This window comes from Haliotis rufescens, unplaced genomic scaffold (genome assembly GCF_023055435.1).
Source record: "Haliotis rufescens isolate VD_foot unplaced genomic scaffold, xgHalRufe1.0.p SCAF_22, whole genome shotgun sequence".
NCBI lineage: Eukaryota > Metazoa > Mollusca > Gastropoda > Lepetellida > Haliotidae > Haliotis > Haliotis rufescens.
In genome coordinates this window covers 4,185,091-4,207,495 of record NW_025963913.1, presented here as the reverse complement: position 1 = coordinate 4,207,495, position 22,405 = coordinate 4,185,091, and the positions used below count along the sequence as shown (strand labels likewise).

The window sequence follows — 22,405 nt, the reverse complement described above, 5'->3', positions numbered from 1 at the left end:
AATACTCTTATTCCTTGTTCAAGGTCACTGTCAAGATCCCGTTTTTATTAACCGTTATTTTAGTTTCCATTTTATTATAATAACACGTAGATAATGTCTGGCACGACCTTTAACCTATAAACAACTGAACATGTCTGTCATACCAATATTTCAAAGCTTCACGTTACTTTAAAATTTGACTTTTTCCAGTGCGTTTGAAAAGACCCTTATCCCACCTCGTTCGCTTAAAATGATATAAAAATGACAAAATCGACACCAAAAATATGGATAATAACTTCTGTATTATAGTGTAATAGCGACGTTTCAGTACAGATCTTTATACCGTTGTCAAGCAGGACTGGATAATGAACATGATAAAGAATTATGTAAAGGATTATCACCAGCATTCGCCAGGGGGATTAACCTGAGTAGGTTAACTAATAACAACAGAAAGAAAATATGGTAACAACATGATTGACAAAGAACACACGACAATGAAGCCAATTAAATAATTCAGTACCATGTTCATTATTCAGTCTTGCTTGACAACGATATACAGATCTATACCGAAACGACGCTATTACAGCATCACAGAGAAGTTATTCTCTTCCTTGTGTGTATCACTTCTAAATGCCATTGGAAGACTTCATAAATTATCCATATTTTGGGGTCTACTTTGTCTTCCGTCAACTACTGAGAAATGCCTATCACACAACTGATCAGATAATGTGTTTGTATAAGTTGTCCAGCAGACAGGACACACGTCGAACCACGCATCGTGACTTTGACAGGTAATCACAACGGCAATATTTCTCTTCCAGTGTGGAGTAAACAATTTGCCATAAACTGTTGTCTTTAATACATTGAACAAAGCAGCTTATGTGTGTAACAAATACACTAAAAGAGCAACAGATCAAGAATAGAGTAAACGGGATTGAACAGATTATTAAAACCGATATAGCCATAACAATCAACAGAAGGTTTTCAAATCATTTCTTAAAATAACTAGTTTTTCCGAAAGTAGCAGTATTTAAACTCCTCTCGGAGGAAAACATCCCCAGCCAATGATCAGTAGGTCCGATGACCTCACCTTTGAACTTTCAGGTCAGCACAAGAAATGTCAGCATGCGGGAAGAGATTCTTGTTCGCCTTGATAGTATTTTGAAACGTTAACTATTTTTGAGCTTTTAGAAGCAATTTGACATCTTATGCATATATGCTCTTACCAGCTTGATACTGCACTGAATGAAAAGACTTGCCAAGAGGTAAGTTATGTTTATAAGTAAAGAAAACACAAGTTGTTGATATCTAGCACTTATTTAGTTGGTGACACTAAAAAAATGATCTAGATCTAAGTCATGTAGAAATGATTATATTTTTTTAATAGGGTGTACATTCATTAGTTAGTTGGAACTGAAACTGATTCAGCTATTTTCTTAATTTGTCATGTCTTTATAGTTTATATTTACTCACTGAAGTGACATCATTGCAAAAAGAAAATGATTGACACTGACAGTACATTTAAAAAAAGTATTTTTTAATGTTTCAGATTGATAATATTTTCAAAGTGAAACTTATTAACTTACCACTGCTGTCATTTGTATATATCCTTGTTGCTTGTTGTGTTGGTATTAATTCTCTGTGTGGGATGCAGGACAACCTTTACGTGAACGAGTCTTGATATGCATTAATGTTCATGTATGATTTTGAGGCTGTCCCATTTGAAGTGGTATGTTATATTTCAGTTTGTGTGTTGTTAATTTCGCACTCAGCAATACTGCAGCAATATGACATCTTATTAATATTCATGTCTAGAGCAGACAATACAGAAATTGATTTAAGATTAACCATCTCACACTGTAAACATAGATCGATATACATCTCCTTGTATACCCCTGAAGACCTGGGTTAGACTAGGTCTTCAGCAACCCATGTTTGCCGTAACAGCCGACTGTGCTTGTCGTAAGAGGCGACTAATGGGATCGGGGGGTCAGTCTCACTCACATGGTTGATGTATGTCATCATATCCCAATTGCATGGATCGATGCTCATGATGTCAATCACTGGATTGTCTCATCCAGACATGATTTTTCTACAGACCGCCGTCATATAGCTGTAACATTGTTGAGTGTGATGTTAAACAAACAAACAAACATCTTCTTGCACTTAACAAACATTATGCTAGATGAATGACAATAATTCACAAAACAATTTGCATTTGGTTGTTGTTGTTGTTGTTGTTTTTTTAAAACATTTCACCAATTTTTGTATTTTAAGGTTAAATATTTAGTATGCTTCCAAAAGTGCCGGCGTGTAACCCTACACCCTACCTCTTTGGATCCGTGTATGTACCAGGCCCGATTTAACTACTGGTATATAAACCGTGCACCAGTGCAGCCTGTTATTGAAAAGTGCAACCTAATATGTATGTCTAGATCTATATGCCCCAAGTGCATATAAAACACATTCAATTCTGTGTCTGACTTACCCTTACTTTTCTACCCAACATTGATTTTTGAACTCACTCAAAACCTTTAAGCTTTACAAACCATCCTACACCACTAGTTTTGTGTAACTTGTCCTTTGTTCTTGGGCGTGATGTCATCAAGGTGTGGGTACTTCAAGATTATGTGCACATAATCCTGTAACGTTTTACAGCAATACATCATTTATTTATGTAAAATTGTGATACAGTCGTCAGAGATTTTATTTATTTAGACTACCGTAGTTAATGCATCTATGTTTCGACTTTGATAAATTTATGGGACCAGTGTGCAACCTGGTTTTGTCCGGTGCAACCTGGTTTTGTCCGGTGCAACTGGGTTTTCATGTCAACATGCACCTGGTGCAACTATGTTTTTTTTGGTCAACATGCACCTGGTGCAAGTTAAATCAAGTTCCTTAAATCGTGCCCTGTATACCAAGACGCACAGTCAACTATGTCATTGAACCTGACCACCAGATCCAAGTTGTCGCCCCATAGGACAGGTATAGGTTACTGGTGACCTATTCTAACCCAGACTCCCAACAGGGGGGCTTCCAAATTGTTATCTGAGTCTCTTTAAAAACATAACCAGTTGACGTTCAAGACATACTTTTTCCTTTCAAAGCTGGAATTCCTGTTTTTATCTGTTTCCAGAAAATCAAACAATGAGCATGTCTTAATACCTCTCAAATCCCGAGTGTAAGTGCAGATTGGGCCCCAGATTAACATATCAAGTTGCCCCTTTGGTTTCAACACCCGGGATGAATCATCTATATACTTTCTCAATGTCTGGAGATTATCAGATAAGCCAAGCTTCTCTCAAGTGCGAAAGTCCTCTCGTTACAAGAGCTCAGTTGATGTCCATTCCTGCATCATGTGTGAGGTGCCTTTATGTGATAGGAGAGAGGCTAATTCAAATGTTTGAGGGCTTGTTTTCATAACAAGGATGGTGTGTAGGGGGATGCTGAATGAGCATGTCTGGAGTTGTCTGGGGGATAATGCAGTCAGTCGAATGTGTGTGGGATTCAGGGGCTCTAGAGCAGGTACTTGTTATTAATGGGCATGTCTAGTGTATAGGTTAATGTAGCATGTGCCAGTTACTGTGGGACGTGGGTGATACTGCTTCAGTGGACATTCAGTATGTTCTTTCAACCCGAGCTTCATTCATATTTGTCTCAGACAGGGTTCTGTAGTCTGTCTTTCAGACCCTGATACAAATATATCAAATACAGCCCATGCAAGTCTATAATGTTTGGCAAGTCTAGATTACTGCAGTATCTGAAAATGAAGAGAGTCTCTGGGCTCCTTTTTATTATATTTTAATAAAGATAATTTAACAACTTTTTGTTTGTATGATATGTTTATTTCCGAGACTAGATGTTTGTCTAAGGGTTCTGCTGCGAATAGCTTGGTGATGTGGAGTAAAGCAAAACCCACTCACTAACTCACTGGGATTTTGATGGAGACTAGATATCTTTATTTATTTAAAGTTTGTGCCAAATTATTTTGATCTAGAAACACCTTGCAACAATGTATTTTTTCTTTTGTTTTTTTAATTATTTTTTTTATATAAAATCCCAGGCCCCCCTAGAGAATATTAAACAGTTGGTCCTTTAGTATTAAAATCAGAAAAATGATTGTCAGAGTCTGTATCTAAATTAGTTATTAAATTATGCAATTGGAAAAAAACATGAACATTATTAACAATGATTAACATCAGCTTTAAATGTTTACGAAATGAGTATTGGTCTTGAAATATACTGTTTGTTTGATAATATGGTGGATTTTCTGTCATATGTTCTTAGGAGAATAACCCTGGCTAAGCAGTGTAGCTTATCTTCATGTACCTAATGTTTATATACAGGAGTGAGATTGGAAATGTTGGCAGAGGGTTGGCAAATAGATACAAAATAATAATTCAGGCCTCATAAACTTAATTGTTTGTCTCTTGTTACATACTTAAAATGATAGAGAAGTTGCTTTGGGAAAGAGTTTCAATTTATCAAACTTTGAGATTGTAATTTAGTAAGTAAGATATCAAGTGTCTTCCCTGTAGATAGGAATATGGGTTGACGAGACGTTAACTGGCCAAAATTAGAATTATGGGTTTGCCAAGGTTGGTTGTACTTTATATGTAAAGTGTTAGGTGGGGAAAGGTAGCTTAAATCTAGCTTGGGTAACCAAAATAGGGGTCGATTTAACTGCTGGAGACCCGTGAAGATCCGGGGTAGAATAGGTCTTCAGCAACCCATGCTTGCCGTAAAAAGTGACAATGCTTGTCGTAAGAGGCGACTAACGGGATCTGGTGGTCAGGCTCGCTGACTTGGTTGATGCATGTCATTGTATCCCAATTTGCGTAGATCGATGCTCATGATGTCAATCACTGGATTGTCTGGTCCAGACTCGATTATTTACAGACCGCCGTCATATAGCTAGAATATTGCTGAGTACAGTGTTAAGCAACAAACAAACAAAACAATTGAAATATAAATGCTGGGCCAAAGTCTTTGATAGACATTTGTAAGTTGGAAGAACATGAAGACATGAAAGCTTAAGTGGTAAACGTCCGAGACCTGCATCACTTCGGGCTTTCCTCCCACATTAAGCTGACATGCCGCGATATAACTGGAATACTGATAAAAGCAGCTTCAAACCCAACTCCCTCACTCACTCTTTACCCTTACATCAGTGAAGGTGCAAGAAGGAGGCATGGAACATTGTTACAAAGAATAAGTTGTCATCCTTGAAAAGTTTCATGCCATTATAAAAAAAGCTGTGTGATCACACTTTCACATGTTTTGAAGACTGAAAGATGAGACGTTTTAATCTGCTGCCCACTCTATGCTCAACTTTGTTGGTTAAATCTGTGTACACAGAGTCAGCTTGTAATACTTTTAGTGATTTTAATGATGTGCAGATATTGAGTGTCATTATGTCAAACCCAGTTAGAGGCATTTTGCGGTGGGCAGTTGATCAGTAAACATATTTGTTTTGTAGTATTGCTGCGTATATTAATCAGGTTTACCTTGGGCTGGGACAGGTAACTGGGGTCCTCATGTTTGGTGGGTCCTGAGTTGGACCGGGTACCCACAGGACTACCCGGACCCATGGTTAGTCACATGATGTATTGTTAAAGACAATAACAATAAAACGACACATCACATTGCTAATGTTTGCATTTCTTTTGTACAGACATTTTGTGACCGCCTCCGTGGTCTAGTGGTAGAGCGTCTGCCCGGAGAGCGGAAGGTCCGGGGTTCGATCCCCGGCCACGTCATACCAAAAGACGTTTAAAGATGGTACTTGTTGTTACAACATGCTCAGCATTAAGGGGCTAAAACAAGGACTGGTCGGCTTGGAGTCAGTATACTGTGTCTCAGTGGGGTATCCATGTTAAACTGTGGCATGGTATCTCAGTGAGCTAGCACTATAAATCGGCATCAGTCCAGACTAGTACAAGCAGCCACACACACACACACACACACATACATGCATGTCGCTATATAAGTGCAATAATCTTGGACGCGACGTAAAACCCCATTTCACCTCACCTCACCTCACAGACATTTTGTATCCAGCTCTTGGTACCTACAACGGGTACCCGGGTAGGGTCGGGGAATAGAGGGGTGGGTACCGAGGTAGTGAATTTGGACCTGCCCACCCCTGTTTACATCAGTATGTGTTAACTTCCTAATTTTTTTCTGGATTAAAAAATATAAGAAGTAAAAACATTAATTTTTTAAATGACTACCAACCAAATAAGACATATACAACATGTACAACAGGCTTATCTTTTGGCAATTAGCTGCTTCATTTGATGATGACTTAATGACCTGTAATTAGCCATAAGATAAGTGTGGTTAATACAAAAAGGCCTTGATACAGCTCATCACAGGTGACAGTTGCCTGGCTGAGGATGTGATGCAATGTAAGTGCCTGTAGGCAGTGATTAGGCCGCTACTATCTGGTTGTGTAATTGATTCAGATAGGATCATCAGTGCCTGCTGTAGTGTCACATGTTTATCGACTGACCCCACATTGTACAGCATCTGTGCTGAACTGGATGTTAAGGTCAAAATAAATATGTTAGTAGATTTTTTTATTATGAATGGTGGGGACATTTTATTTTTTATATTTTATTCTTTTTCACAACAAATTGTTCCAGACATTTGTAAACATTCAGTGTACGATGGGTGAACATTTATAATTAAGATGGATTTGGGTAGGAGACTTTTAGTGGCAATAAATTCTTGTACAGGCAAGGCTCTTTTTGTTTCTGGGTGTAAAGAGTCTTTGTGTGACAAATGCTTGCAGATAGGGGATGCCATATCAGGTATTCTAATGGCTCGTCAGCGCACACTCATCAGAGTATATCCCAAATCCATACTCTCACAATGGGAGTTTTAAACTATGGATACCTATCCATCTCACAATGTATTATCATGGCTTGCAAGTACAACATGCAAACAAAGCATATATTAAACATCCTGATGATGATATGAACAGCAGCAGCTACACACATAAAAATAAAATAAAGATTCATCCAACTTGTCCTTCAATCGGCATCATACCTAACTGAACATGTTTAATATAGCCAGAGCCCCGAATGCACTGCAACTGAGAATGAAGTTTCCACTTTGCGCCTTTACTTATATACCCCTTATGAGACCAAGTTACCTCCCTTTGTTCTGCTCTCTGACGTTAGGAGGAAATAATTTTGTTCTAATTCGTCCCTCAAACGAAAGAAATGTTTTTTCTCATTGTGGGCCTGTAGTTTCAGTTTTGTATGGGTCAGGTTGATTTATTTGTCACCCTGACCTGTATGTTCAACTAGTCACTCAACATACTCCAACAATAGTTTCCGTAATCTGTAGCTATTAGGGCTGGGACGAGTCCAAATTTACTACCCGGGTACCCATCCCCCTGTTACCCGACCCTACCCGGGTATACCCACTGTAGGTCTCAGGAGATGTCTCAAAATGTCCGATTGGGAACATTTTCAGCATAGTCCTGGCATAACGTATTTAGATACACGTATTAAAAAATCTTGTCATTCATACACTGAAGTTGAATTAAGTTATTATCTTTATTCAACCATATTAAAAATCAGAAGGAATGGGTGCATAGTCAGAAAGAAATGCAAACATTAGTAGTGCAACCACAGAGTTCTAGATCATTTTTGTCATTAACCTTTAGCCTGCTGAATTATTTTCACACTTCTTACCCCTGCCTGCTGGATTAATTTTAGCATAAGGCGCTCTAAAGAGGGTGGGTGATTTCAAACAGTCGGTGCCTCATTAAACAATGGCCAATTGAAGAAATATTTTGCACATTTATTCCTGATAGAAAACTACACAATTCTATATAAAAATATCCTGGTGTTTTCAATTATACCAAAGTTTAAACCAAAACGAACACAAAATTTGTAAATTTTCTTGAACTTACCTGAATTGCGTTATTGAAGGTGGTTTGCATTTCATGCTAGGAACCTTTTAATATCGTAACATTTTTGCAAATTGATTTCAATAATCATATCTCCGATATCTTAATTTTAATTGAGTAAAAATTCGGGTTTTATAATCGGCACATATCAGCGCGATGGTAAATTATGAACCATTTCAGTGAATTTATTATCTAAACGTTAAACAGAAAAATAACTTAATTTTCGAGGTCATCATGTCGGTTGCAGAAATACGAATATTCGGGTAAATCTGACGTGTCATGTTATAAAATTTGCAGGAAACAATTAATGACTTATAAATATTCACTAATCCTAATTTCAAGTGTTTTGGTTGAATATTTACGATATACAAAAATAAACAACCCGTGTCATGATGCTAGCAGACGTCCTAAAATCAAACATGGCGCGCTTCGCCCGACCTCCGCATAACTTATTGCTATTTTAATATCAACAAAGTTTACATTGCCTTTATAAATATAACTTAACGAAAGTTGACGATCTTCTCAATCGAAGAATGTTTTATTCGTCATATTCCAATAAATATGACGAGAGAAAAATGAAAATAAAGATCGTGAATTCTGACAGCACTATTTCAATAAGTGCAAAGGTCACCGGATGTGATGTCACAGACAGGGGTAGTCTGCTGATAAGCTTTCGAAACAAAACAATTACAGTAAATTTTGAAATAGTTCGCCTATCACATACAGCAAAAATATAAGTCGATACACAGTATCAGTAATCACCACTAACATGAAATAAAAATGTGACTTTGACGATATAATTCGCGTATTAGTTAATCCGTTTGACCTTGCATGCTCCCGTGACCCGGAAACGGTAGACGATAAATCAACATGCCACATGCAAGTTTCTCGGTATCTTTTATTTGAACTTCTGTTGATATTTAAAAAATCACCATTCAATGTTGTGAATATAAATGGGACATGATTCATATTTCTGCGATGTACATGCTGATAAGTTTCACTACAACAAGTGTATCCCACGCAATACGTCTATGGATATCGTCGATCAGCAAGATCACCCTCAACAACAGGTGCGCGAAAATGGGCTTGACAAAACTTGTTTCAAAATTACATCCCCGCGTTGCCGAATATGATAGGGTATATATAAGCAATAAAATGCTACGTACATATTTTCGGTGTTAGTTCCACATTACATTTAGGATAGTTTTCCTTTCGGGAATACATTCATAGATTCTAGCATGATTTTAGAACAGTTTCACGAAGGATTTCTAAATTTATTCCAAAAATATGAAGACCACCATGATTGCGCATTGATGATAGATTTGTAATTGTTTAATTATTTACAGCTGTTTACAGGTTTTAAAATTTTAAGTTATATTTAATAGTTATTTTTCCCACAATGATGGTGTGTGGGGACAGTAAATATTAGTCTTTGCATCAGCACAGTGTAACTGATCAAACTTCAATTATTATCTTTAGTTTAAACATATTTATACAACAATTATTATCTTGCACTCTGAAAATCAACTATGTGAATAAGTAACTCTCTGATGTCATCATTTTAATTTTAGTATTCCATGAATAATGAATAAATCAGATCCTTAACATATACATACTAAACTCATATGGACATTAATCTTGTGCATTATGTGGTTTGTTTCCAAATAAAACAATTCTGAAATATAATTTAATAGGAATTAATTTAATTTAATTACAGTAAAAGTACTTGTAACAGTACATGACATTTTTGTTTGTTTAATCACAAGAACCATGGTGGCACATGAGCTGGTAAGTTTGCCATAGGTTTCTTAGAAAATGCTATCTCAGTCTTCTGGTTGGAATGAAAAGAAACATGCCTGTGTACATGTTTACCCTTGCCAGATGTATTTTTTCCAGTCAGCCAATCCATTACTTTTGTTCACCTTATGTGGTCTATTTTATACATACAGGTACTGCTTCCAACCTGTTTTTTCTTTGTATGCAATCACAGTATCACAACTTCCTCAGCTGGTGTGTATAAAAGTTCCCCTGTCATCATGAAAAAAGAATTATAAAGGAAAGTCATATTTTCATTCAAAAACATATCTGTCTTTCCTTGAATACTCTTTGTCTAAGTGCCAGAAATGTCAGTGTCATAAAAAAAATTTAAAAAGATTTTCATAAGGACTTTTCTTAGATAGACCTAGATCTAAGTCAAACCATGTGACTAGTTAGGTAGAATTATAACCTTATAAGCCCTCATTTCTGAGGTGTCCATATTTTTCACCTTTTTAGGACTAAATGTGATCCGTGTAGATCTGCCTGTTTTGTTATGTAAAACAAATTCTTGTCTTAAAAAAATGAGAAAAGGAATCATTCATACGAATTTTTTTTATCCCATTGATTCACGAAAATCAATTGAAATGTACAGTGGTGACTTTTGTACCCAAAATTTCTAGTAATTTGTTACCCAAATGGGTATGTGATTTTGTAGATCTACCTAGAATTATTTCAAAGATATACATTAATTTGGTGTCTTAAACTTAACATAATATCACTTTCCTATCAAAACAATTCATTCTTACTTTAACCAAAATAACTGGCCTCTCCTTCTGTGACAAGACGTCAATTTTCTCTCAAAACTAAACAATCAATTTCAAGGATCACAGTCATAATCATATTTGGAACTTGATGAAATATTTTATTATGTGTTCTGTTCATCTACATGAAAACATAAATATAATTATAGATTATTGTCTTATTTTCTTAGGTACAAATGCACAAAGTATTTTGGGTACAATTTAATTTGTTTTGGGTACAAAATCACATATATATATATAAATAGGAGCCTAGAATCTATATCTATTTACACCTCGTTGTGTACCAAAATGTTATCGGTTCAGAGGACGGGAGGTTCTCAGAAAGTTTTCAACAACATCTTTAATATTTAAATTGTTCTTTTTGTAATGTTAGACCAATAACAATATTATGTTATTATTATGGCATATCAATACGTTGTATCGCTCTCCGTTGCGTTCGTTTTTAGAAAATATTTTAAAATTAAAATCATCGAGCGTGAAATCCATTACGGTTTCGGATTTAGACTTACACATTTGATGGCGACAATCACGAAGAAATATGAAACAAATAGGAGTGAAGATTGCTCTCCATATCAATAAATAGTAAATTATGTATTTTCTTTTGAATTTGAATCTATTTCGGAATTTCTTTATGATAGCTTACCAACTTTTGCATATTTTGCTTCCATGTGTCACATGCGGTACGTGCTTCCGGTTTCAGAAATGATAGCTAAAATTGCAAGTATTTTGATTATTTCTCGTAAAATGCATTATTTTGCTATTGAATGGTTTACCTAGAATGTATATCAGTTCAGATTTTGCGTTTCATTCAATATTTGTCATTTTTCGCAGTGTGTGTTGACTTTGTTCAACTCAACAAATCGCGAGTTAGGCCACGCCCAAACGTATCACTGACGTTTGTCGGCTTGTCAATGTGTCGGAAAGTTTATCAAACGAAATCATTTGCAAACTCTTTAAAAATGAAATTCTTTTTACAAAGATTTATACATACGTGTCAATAATTCTAGAAAATTAAGTTAGATGTAACAAAATGATTGTAATAGTCTAACGGGATAACTATGCATGTGGAGTTGTTTGTTTACCGCCGTTGCCATGATCGTACAAGTTCCATCCAATCGATGATGTTACGATTCAGATTGTTTTTGTTTACAATTAGTTACACCGAAAGTTGCTAATTTTTAGAAATAAAGGAACATGGGTGTTTTCCTTTCGTCAGCAAACAAAAAATTATGATCGAATAGGAAAAATGATGAAATTATAAAGAAAATATCGGACTGCATGCCGCTCAACGTGAAGTGCCAAAAGTCAACAATGGCCGTTTCTGGTAGTTGTGTGCCGAGAAGTTTGGCCGAAACATTTTAAACTCGCGATATTTTCTTTTTGAGGTAAATAAATGACTGAACATTTGATATTGAGCAAGCTGAGCATTTATGCATGTCATACGTAATTTAAATGTTACGCAAAGCCTTCTCGGTAAATAGATATGGCGAGTTTTATTTTGGGGTGTTGTTATGCTATTCGCCTGTCGAATGGGTTCGACATCAGATGCACGGGGATGGACACCTCTGTCGAATGGGTTCGACGTTAGCGTGCAGAGCTTTAAACAGTATATCACGTGACTAACCACGGGTCCGGGTAGTCCTATGGGTACCCGGGTCCTACTCAGTATCCACGCGACCCGGGTACCCGAGTTTCCCATCCCAGCCATAGTAGCTATTGCAATTACTTACAGTCAATGTAATCACGTAACCAGTCAAATCACGAGCAGCTATATTTTTGTGTAGTTTTAGGTATCGCACAAGAACGAGAACTCAGACCGAATGTGCCCTGCAGAGTTGCCTGCCCTGACTCTCTTCAGTATGTGGCGGTGTCAAACTTGCTGAAAAGAACTTAACAATTGCATGATTGGTCAGTTACCAGGGTCAGTGAATCTCTTGTACAGTACCAATATATGATAAAACTGTTACAAGTAATAAAAAATGTTTAGGGCCTGCAGAGTTCAGTCAGGACCTTCCAGGGGCGGTCGGGTAGCCTAGTGGTTAAAGCATTCGCCCATCACGCCGAAGACCCGGGTTCGATTCCTGACATGGGTACAATGTGTGAAGCCCATTTCTGGTGTCCCCAGCCATGATATTGCTGGAATATTGCTAAAAGCGGCGTAAAACCATACTCACTCACACTCACTCACTCAGTACCTTCAGGTTTCAAAGTCTGTTGATGCTGATACCAGTCTGGAAAATGTTATATTCTAAACCTTGATTGTCTGTGCATTTTTTGTGGAGAATTTATAAATTGTCTGTGGTGTAATAAAATAATGCTTTTCCAATTTAGTCAATAGATATGTGAGTTAGTTCTTGAAAAAAAGTCTTTTGCCTATAGACTAGCTCCATGGAAAGTCAAATAAATTCTGCAGTGATGAGACAAAACGCAGCTGATTGTGATGTTGATCACAATGCAATTGGACCTCATTAACCAGCTACACTTTGAAAAAAATATATGAAAAAAATGAAATATTGAAAATGAGGATGGGTTTTCCCAATTCAATATCTCCTTTCAGTGATGTGGCCAAACTAATCATTATAAGGCCAAAACAAAAAATTGTCTGTTTGACCACATGCAACCAATTGTAAACATTGTCCACCTAAAACAGAACTTAAGTTATTTTGTGACCTTGTTCCTGACCCAGATTTTTTAAATTTACAATATTGACTCAACTGAACGAGGAAGATGAAATCAACAAAAGAGTCACACTTAGGTCATATTTGAAAAGCTTGTTACCGGTATATATCTTTTGTTAATTCATCACCAGCAACAACTTTATTATATGTATCATTGATCAATTCATCATTTTATCAACGGCCAAAATATTGGTTATCTATAAATTTATTTATCATACCTCCATGACAGAATGATGAGATCTGATTGGTCCACTTGATCTTGATAAGATACTGTGTAACCCGCCTTGCAGGGTAATAAATTTCTCAGCAGGGGAATAAATCTCTTATACCCCGCCATGAGCAAGAAGGCTGCACATGGATTACTGAGAGTCAGGATAAATAGAGGTTATCACACAAGTGTGTTTGGGGATGGTAAATGGTAAATATCCTGCATTAGGAATAAACATTGTATTTAGCGAGCCTTGGCAAGTGATTGGTAAACTTCCCATTTTGTTCTGTAATCCGCACATAATCATTATTCCATGAAGTTAGATTTGGAATGAAGCTATACCGGAGTCTTAAGAGTCATGCACATTAATATTTGATTTGAATTGTATGAAAAATAATTTAATTTGTTTAATAATTTTTAACAAATTTATTACCCTTGATTGGCCCTGTAATCTGGATTGTTTAAATCAGTTGATGAAAATCCCCTCTCTTTTGCCGAAATTATTTCAATCCCTTTTGTTGAATTTCTCCATTTTGTAATATTTACAGAATCTCCAGCTCTTCATAAATCAAGGCTGGGAGAAGGTGCCGGTTGTAAAAATAGCTTATCTTGATTTCATGTATGTTCATCTTGTACTGGGAAAGCACTTAATGTCCTACAAAATGGTCATCCATATTTTAGTGTTACAGACAATATCATCTGTGATTCCTTGAATCAACAATTAATCACCAAAATTGTCAGCATATCTCTATGATTCTATTAAATAGCCGGTTTGGGAACATACGCTAAGGGAGATAAGTTTAATGTGCCATGGGTCGGTGGTTCAACTGTGATAGGGAGCTGCCATGCAGTGTTGAGTGGTGATTGTGGACAGTGCTCGGTGTGTCTGTATCTGTCTCCAAGAGTGCAGACAGCCGGAAATGCCCCTTGTCCAGATCTGGAGATTACACTCTATTCAGGATGTTAATCACATACTTGTCATGTACCAGAAATTACACTCTGGAAATAAATCCTTGTTAGATACCAAACGAAGGGACTGGCAATTTGTGCCACACTGAAGTATCTATCTCATTGACATTTGTAGTGGTTTGTTGACTTTTGTGTTCATCAAGAATAAAAAATTAAAAGAAAATTAGGTGAAGTAGAATTTAAAGTACAATCATGTAGTTTTTAATCCTGACAAACATTTGTCTTAACTAACTTTAGTTCTTTTGGTTTATTTGAGGTCAAGAGGAAGGTTTTGATCATAAAGATAAAAATCATAACGATTATATGACATTTGGGATGTTAAGTTAAAACTGGCTGCATATGAAGATCCAGGCAAGAATAGGTCTTCAGCAACCCATGCTTTTCATAAAAGGCGACTATGCTTGTGGTAAAAAGCGACTGAACAGGATCAGGTGGTCAGGCTCGCCGACTTAGTTGATGCATGTCATCGTATCCCAATTGCATGGATTGATGCTCATGATAACAATCACTTGATTGTCTGGTCCTGACATGATTTATTTACAGACCACCGTCATATAGCTGAAATATTTCTGAGTGTGGCCTTAAACTACAAACAAACAAACATGACAGTAACTTTATCGTGCCACAGGGTATCACCATACACCAAACTTCCAGTGTATGGTTGCGCCATGTGTGCTTACTTCCACACAACAACATTCACTCACTCGGAAAGCTCTGTCCAGAGCCCATGTTCTCCCTCACAAGCTGAAATATCATCCATGATTATCTAGTGTGTTATATAGACATTATTATTCGAGCATCTGTGTCATACTGATTTTACGAAATGTGTGTCTGAATTCTTGTATTTCTCGAGTGAGAGCAAGGGTTATACATCAATTATTACACAAGTTTACTAAAATCAGTGTGACACATGTGAGTGTATTAATTTCTTTATAACCCTTTATTTCATAATTCTTTTGTACTCCCCTGTAGAAATATGCACTGATCACAATAACCATCTTAAAAAACCCAACAATTGTCAAAAGACGTCAACAATCTTCTAATGACATTGATGCTATCTGTTTAACGCAAACACTACACTGGTGCATGTAAAGTGACATTTGCACATACAATTTCTATGGACTTGGATATTTCTAACCATATGGGTAATAAATCATTTATCGTTATGATAAATAGCATGCAGATATAATACATTGGAAACTGAGGATGTTGACATATCTGCACTGCAAACATCTGGTCCCATATATGGTGACCAATCCTGCATGCAAAAAAAATAGACAAATATTTTCAATCTGTTCACTGTTTAAAATTATAAACATTTGCCGTTTGAACAAGCTAATTAAGGTTCTGTTTTTGCCTGTGTCAAGTTGTTTACACAAGTCGTTGCCTCCGTCCATCTCCACAATAGCCACAAACAGTGCTTCATTTCAACAAGCAACATACCAGATGCTAAGAAAAATATGAGACAATATTTGAGTTGTTCGAAAATTGCAGTGAGGGAGTGTGCTGTTGTAGGCATTATCTGCAAATCTCTCCACAAATAGAAGTGGCGAAAAACTACTAAATCTCTACATAGCTGAATTTAATTTTGGCTGCCCTAGCCCCAGCTTGGCCTGTCATTAAACAGCTCAGGAAGAAGACATGCATTGTAAATTCACTTTGAATATGGGACTGCAAATAGCGATGTTTAGTCAGGAGATTACCACATTAGAATGGGAGGATGAGGGTGTTTTGGGTGCCGAAACCTCCCGTGGAACTCCAGCACTGTTTGTTTGTGACTGTGACTTGCAGATGGTCAAGACGGTGTCACTGTGTAACCTATCAATATTTATTCAAGCAATTGAAGGCCCAGGAACCCGTTCCACAAAGCGTCTCTCGTAAGTCTATGTTAAAGTATGGGAGTTACGATCACCTAGTTTTAAGCCTACTAACACTGACACTAACATAACTTTCCAACATATCAGTTTGCTTTTGCTTTTCACCAAATGCGCTTGAGAAACTTAATAATACCGTCTGCAAATAATAGAAGGAAAAGTTGTACAGCATCAGGATGTAACTGAATACTGTTAATCGTTGACTGTTATGAATTTCTAAAGCTAATCTTTTTTTAAATAGAGAATACAAATGGACTCAATATACATCCTTGGTGCACATCAAATTTTCAATCAAACGTCTGACATTACTTCCTGATACTCCCTACTCTCATGGTATATGTGTATGCATGGTATAGGTGTACTCCCTGATACTCCCTACTCTCATGGTATATGTGTATGCATGGTATAGGTGTACTCCCTGATACTCCCTACTCTCATGGTATATGTGTATGCATGGTATAGGTGTACTCCCTGATACTCCCTACTCTCATGGTATATGTGTATGCATGGTATAGGTGTACTCCCTGATACTCCCTACTCTCATGGTATATGTGTATGCATGGTATAGGTGTACTTCCTGATACTCCCTACTCTCATGGTATATGTGTATGCATGGTATAGGTGTACTTCCTGATACTCCCTACTCTCATGGTATATGTGTATGCATGGTATAGGTGTACTCCCTGATACTCCCTTCTCTCATGGTATATGTGTATGCATGGTATAGGTGTACTCCCTGATACTCCCTTCTCTCATGGTATATGTGTATGCATGGTATAGGTGTACTCCCTGATACTCCCTACTCCCATGGTATATGTGTATGCATGGTATAGGTCTACTCCCTGATACTCCCTTCTCTCATGGTATATGTGTATGCATGGTATAGGTGTACTCCCTGATACTCCCTACTCTCATGGTATATGTGTATGCATGGTATAGGTGTACTTCCTGATACTCCCTACTCTCATGGTATATGTGTATGCATGGTATAGGTGTACTCCCTGATACTCCCTACTCCCATGGTATATGTGTATGCATGGTATAGGTCTACTCCCTGATACTCCCTTCTCTCATGGTATATGTGTATGCATGGTATAGGTGTACTCCCTGATACTCCCTACTCTCATGGTATATGTGTATGCATGGTATAGGTGTACTCCCTGATACTCCCTACTCTCATGGTATATGTGTATGCATGGTATAGGTGTACTCCCTGATACTCCCTACTCTCATGGTATATGTGTATGCATGGTATAGGTGTACTCCCTGATACTCCCTTCTCTCATGGTATATATGTGTATGCATGGTATAGGTGTACCTGTGAAGATCTGGGTTAGAATAGGTCTCAAGCAACCCATGCTTGTCATGAGGCCAAAACAAAAAAAGTTGTGTTTCATGTAGCATTGACTTGAGAAAAATGGGTTGGTTGGAAGGATAATATTTAAATATTTATTCAATTTTTAAAATTGAATAATTACTTCCACTTGTTATCAACAAGTGTTTTTCTGTTGTAGGTAACCTATGATCTGATAAACAAAAGATTGTTCTCAAGTCTGTATGAAAGACACTCCATTGGAACCCTCAGGACAACATTAAATCCCAGTTCTCTTTGATTGCATAGAGAAGCATGGGATTGTGTTGCTGCAGTGATGACTTTGAAAGCAACTTTCAACCTGGCTGACTTGAGTGTAACTTCCTACCCCAGTATCTGGCATAATGCTCACACTGTCACTCACTGTGTGCCCCAAGACCAAAGACTCTTTGCAGGCCGACATGATATGACTGAGAAACTGCTCCTGCTCCGAGCCCAATAACTCTTTGCAGACTAAAATGATATGACGGATACCGTTGCCTTGAACTAGCCTCAGTTTGTTTTGCTGACTTGATCCTGCTCTGGTTTGTCTGCTCAATGTCCAAGAGGTGGCACGGGTGGCCCAGTCGTCTAAGGCACTGCGATTCGCTGTGCAGAGTTGCATCCCTTGGCCACGCCAGAAACCTATGATTGTGGGTTCGAATCCTGGTTCGCCCCGATAACGTTTCTAGGTTTGTCAGCACCATACCCGTGCTCCTGGGTTTTACCGAAGTGTTTAACATCTGAGACCTGCATCACTTCGGGCTTTCCTCCCACATTAAGCTAACAAGCCGTAATATAACTGGAATACTGTTAATAGTGGCGTTACACCCAACTCACTCACTCACTCCAAGGAATCATTGAATGCCAGCATGATATTACTGAGATACTGCTGCCTGACAACTAGTTTCAGCTATTGTTTTCACCTGATCACACAGAGATGGACATGACCTGGTGTAGCCTGGGCCTGCATGTTTGTTGTGACGGAGTCTGGTGGCCTCGTTAGGGGAGAGGCTGACCTGGCCACAGTTCACTTGATCCTGGGGCAGACACCACATGGATAAATAAATTATACTTTGACACTTTCACCTGGAAATAAACATGTCAGCTACCTAAGCCTGGTATCTAACTCCCCCAAATATGTCTACACAGGAAGTCAATTTAGACAGACATGTTTAAGTGTGGTAAATATGGTGCACTTCTTTTTGACACAACCTAAATCTAGGGAGTTAACACGAAAAGCTGACATGTTTTTTTCATGTGTTTGTAGGACAGATGTAAGCTTGGTTTAGATACATCTGTCGACTTATGGCTGGTCCTGTTTTATCTGGGTCTGAATATCTTTTCGTCCCCACCCTCAGACGTGAGTAGTCCCCCTCACAATCATCCCCACAATCTTCACCCTAGACTTACATCTAGTCTCTAAAAATTAACATATCTTACAGAAAAAAACAGTTGTTAATTTATCTTTATAAAATATAATATAAAGCAGCCTAGAGACCCTTCATTTTCTGAAACCGCAGTAACCTAGACTTGCCCACTATTATAGACTTGCATGGGCTGTATTGGATATATTTGTTTCAGGGTCTGTGTGACAGACTCCCCCTTCCCACAGGATTAACCCTTCTGTAGGACCCTATCAACCCACACACACACCCTCCTCTGACTGACATTCCCCACCCACAGGATTAACCCTTCTGTAGGACCCTATCAACCCCCACACACACCCTCCTCTGACTGACATTCCCCACCCACAGGATTAACCCTTCTGTCCACACCTCGTCCACCCACAGACACACCCTCCTATGACTGACATTCCCCACCCACAGGATTAACCCTTCTGTCCACACCTTGTCCACCCACACACACACCCTCCTCTGACTGACATTCCCCACCCACAGGATTAACCCTTCTGTCCACACCTCGTCCACCCACAGACACACCCTCCTATGACTGACATTCCCCACCCACAGGATTAACCCTTCTGTCCACACCTTGTCCACCCACACACACACCCTCCTCTGACTGACATTCCCCACCCACAGGATTAACCCTTCTGTTCACACCTCGTCCACCCACAGACACACCCTCCTATGACTGACATTCCCCACCCACAGGATTAACCCTTCTGTCCACACCTCGTCCACCCACAGACACACCCTCCTATGACTGACATTCCCCACCCAAAGGATACAGGATACCAGACCAGATAAAGTGTTGCTAGTTCCAGAATTTCCTTGACAACGAAGACAAGTAACAAACAGTAAAGCATAAGAATAGTACTGTTTAATGTTAGTTCTCAAAAAATAATAAACTGATGGATTGTCAGCTTGGTAAATGTAACTCAGTGAAAATTTTATTCATCAAATTCCAATTCTGCTTCATCCATATCTGAAGTCAGATCCATAATCACCGAACAGCCGATAACCCACCAATATAGAACACATGCCCATTGATAGGGCGTTGCCACATTGGTAACATTAACCAGCGCTCTTTACACACAGTGGGCAGCACACTTTTATAGAATACTAGAACATGCACTGTTATAAACAATACAGCCTAAAACATTAAAGTGTCTTCTGATTGGACAGAATGAGGACAGAAACTTGATATCAATGTACGAGAAAATGACTGAATAATGTGTTTAGCATTTACAGTTAATTTTCGTGTTACATTGAATTGATACTAGAATGCTTAGGTAATTTAGGGAATACAATATATAATAGCCCGACCACTGACCATCCATCAGCAAATAGTAACTCGAAGAGCCAGACTTGCACAAGTCTATAAGACAATAATTGTTAGTTTAAATCATAAGTTCTAGATTATGTAAATAGTAAGAACAAGTCCCTATAAGAGACTTGCGACCTTATGTACTGTCCACATATCTAGACTTGCCTATTAGCATGATTAGGAAGATAGAATTACTACACATCCACAGACTCCTCTGATGAAGTCATACATCATATCTCTGCCCAGTTTCAACGCTCATTATACCAATGAGTGAGTGAGTTTGGTTTTACGCCACTTTTAGCAATATTCCAGCAATATCACGGCGGGGGACACCAGAAATGGGCTTCACACTTTGTACCCATGTTGGGAATCGAACCCGTTTTGAGCAAACGCTTTAACCACTAGGCTACCCGACCACCCCTTATACCCGTGAAGATCCGGGGTAGAATAGGTCTTCAGCAATCCATGCTTGTTATAAGAGGCGACTATCGGGATCAGGTGGTCAGGCTTGCTGACTTGGTTGATACATGTCATCATATCCAAATTGCGTGGATCGATGCTCATGATATAAATCACTGGATTGTCTGATCCAGATTTGATTACTTTCAGACCACCTTCATACAGCTTGAATATTGCTGAATCAACTACCATTAACACAAGGTTCTCTCGGTTCCTAATCCCAAAATAGGTACACATTTTTCCATTTTATATTTTATAGATTTATAATTACAAATCAGTTTGGGTCAGCCAAAGATGGCCTGAAGGTGCTTGGGTGGGTTTGTTCATAGCTGAAAAATTAATACTAATCCTGTTTGAAATACAGGCTATTTAGTAGTTCTACAGTAACACTGACTGAGTATGGTTTTACTCTGCTTTTAGCAATATTCCAGCAATATCACGGCAGGGGACACCAGAAATGGGCTTCACACATTGTACCCATGTCGGGAATCGAACCCGGGTCTTCGGCGTGACGAGCGAACGCTTTAACCACTAGGCTACCCGACCACCCCTCTACAGTAACATCTTTGTGTACATGTATTTATTTCGGAGAAGGCTCTGTTCTCTTTATATGGAGTTGTGAGTGGGGCCAGGGACAAAGCATTTGATCAAACAAATTAGACAGTTTAATTTTGTATTATTACGTTGTATCTGGGTTTTTTAATCCATACATTGTATCTGTTATTTTAATCCGTTAAGAAGGAGCGATTGGTAATTTTCATTTGATTTTCTTCCTGTGTTATTTGGCTTCATAAATTGAAAAATTGAAAAGCAAAAACCTGTTGACCAAAGACCACATAACGCTTATTTGTGCATCTGTTACAACCTTTCGTCACCCCTTTGAATCATTTCCCTATCATGTCACAGACCCTTTTCTGGTCCCCCCTCCCTCCACAGTTCCTTGTCCCCCCTCCACCCACAGTTCCTGGTCCCCCCTCCACCCACAGTTCCTGTCCCCCTCCTGCAAGGTGCCTGATGGCCCCAGCTCCAAGGCTACAGTAGCCCAGTGCACCAGAGGCGTGGGTAATCCTTGAGACGCTCTGTGATCATGGGAGATGTACCTAGTACCTCTGACAGCCCCTCCAAGGGGGAAGTGATACAATAGGAGGTTGGGGGTGATCTCGGGGTCATGCACAGACAACCGGGGAGTTGGACAAGTTTTGCCTGTGAATCTAGCTGCTCTCTCTGCATGTGGAAGCATTTGCTCACAAGCCAAGTGTGGACAGCCTGAGCTGATAAAAACTAGTCTCTTTTCTGAGGTGGTGGCAGGATTTATGCTGACATTGGAAAGTGTGTGTGTGTTGATAAGTGGACACATTGGACTTTGTTGTTGGAATCTGGTGAGTTGGTCACAGATTTATCCCTTTTACTGAAGCTTCTTTGTGAGTTCTTTGTCGTCTGAACTTTTTTCTTTTCATAACTTTCATGATTTGTGGTTTGTGGCAAAGGGTTGTGGCTCAGCATGGTAATTTGAAACTTGGGATCAACTTGAAGTGTTTATAAACTTATTTTCTTAGCTGAATGTGGCCGTTTCTTAATGCTGGGAACGGAAGCTGTTTGTTAGGGTATGACTTGTCAGATTGTTTGAAAGTTAAAACTTCTTATTGAT

General features: G+C 38.4%; 1 protein-coding gene across 4 annotated transcripts in view; it reads left to right on the top strand.

Moving 5' to 3' along the window:
- The first annotated feature begins 1,096 nt into the window (after positions 1–1,096).
- LOC124136320 overlaps positions 1,097–22,405 on the top strand; it is a 93,694-nt gene continuing 72,385 nt past the window's right edge. For 2 of the 4 annotated variants that reach the window (XM_046502220.2, XM_046502212.2), the window contains exon 1: positions 1,097–1,244. The gene's annotated coding sequence lies outside the window, so the exon portion shown is untranslated. Of the gene's footprint in view, positions 1,245–21,757; positions 22,137–22,405 lie in introns of those variants that run through there. The other 2 variants (XM_048401440.1, XM_046502214.2) reach the window with 1 other exon arrangement.